Here is a 1,659-nt window from a genome sequence, read left to right on the forward strand (position 1 = left end):
AAACCAAAGAGGTAACTTTTTTCCTTTATGAATCATTTGATTACTCTATTGAAAATCCATGGATCTGATGTAGAATGACATGACATGCTTTTGCTTATGTTGCAAAAGATCCGTGATCAAATCAATGGTTCATCAAACTAATTAAAATTTTTTATTTTACTTCATTTTATGGAGAAAAAGGTTTGATTCAAGATGGAAGGGGAGGGTCTAATCTTAAATCCATGGTTTTCAAATCACAATTATCTTAAATTTGAGGCTATCAAAACCTCTTAAATGATTGTATAAATATCTCCAAGAAGGTCAACATAGCAGACACTTTGAATGCTGGTAGGTAGCCAATTTTCTGTTCAAATTTTAAAAAAGTAAATTTTTTGTGCTTCAAAAAAGAAAACAATGCAACCAGGTGAATTATAGTGAAAACGTCACCCTGAAACACTCAAAAGATGCCATCAAGACTAAGAGGAAAATGTGAAAGACTTTACTAGCTAATTTGCCACATTTATTTCAAAGTTTTTTTTCATTAAAAATACGATATTTTCTTAAGGCTTTTCTTGTGTTGATAATTTAGAGAAAATATTTAATACGTTGGAGTAAAAATATTTAATACATTGGAGTAAATCGAATTCAAATTTGAATTTGATCGGATATCATTTCTTAAATCTGAATCTGATCTGATTTGTTGGGAATGGTTCGATCTGATATCCAATCCCAATAAGATATGTTGGCATTTTTATCAATGCAACTTTCCTCGAAAATTGAAGGGAAGGTTTTTAGATCTCACTCTAGTTGTGAGGTTGAAGTGAAAAATTGAAAACTTATGAAAAGCAAAGTTGAGGATTCTAACACAAGTTTCCACCTTGTGATTCCTTAAAATATTATTTTCTAAAAAAAATCATAAATTTGAGCAATATTGTCCTCATCATAGCAAAAAAAAAAAAAAAAAAAACAAGACTCCACCAAGAAGTTTTGAATGCGGGGTGTTTTGAACCTCATACAATTCAAACAGTCATGAGCAGTTCTTAGGTGCAAAAGAATACCATAAACCCAAAGAAGTAGAAGTCCATAACTTGTATAAAATTTGAATTTGGACCAACCTATATATACTAGAAATTGAATTCAATTGAAACTTGGTGCACCCCAAAATCTAAAACCCTAAATCAAAATTTGAGAAAAACTAGCATGCCCATATTCATGTGGTATGAGGAAATCATCCATAAGTTTGAGTCGCTTTCTTTTACATACCATTTTTTTTTTGTAATGTAGGCAGTTCTATGTAATATGTTCAAATTGAAGGTCATGTTTGGATGACACCCTCAAATTGGGTTCTGAGAGGCAAAACGTTTTCTTTTCTTTTAAAAGTTGAACAAATTTTCTCTCACTTAGATAATGAGATACTCATTTTGTTCACCCAAAATATCATATCTTAATACTTTGACAGTAATGAGTTTGATAATAATCCAACTGTTATTATTTTTAGATTATTTACTTAAAAGCAGACCTTGTACCCTAAAGGATGAAAGACTGAGTAGGGGTTTTGGCATTAAGTTAAGCACGGGCTCTCCTCCACTCACCCGAAAATCCCAACATTTTGCTCCTTAGGCCTAAGGTTCTCATTGGTTTGGTTAAGCCTCTATATCGGCGATGTCCCATGAGTGTTTT

The sequence above is a fragment of the Nymphaea colorata genome, chromosome 3 (assembly GCF_008831285.2).
Source record: "Nymphaea colorata isolate Beijing-Zhang1983 chromosome 3, ASM883128v2, whole genome shotgun sequence".
Lineage (NCBI taxonomy): Eukaryota > Viridiplantae > Streptophyta > Magnoliopsida > Nymphaeales > Nymphaeaceae > Nymphaea > Nymphaea colorata.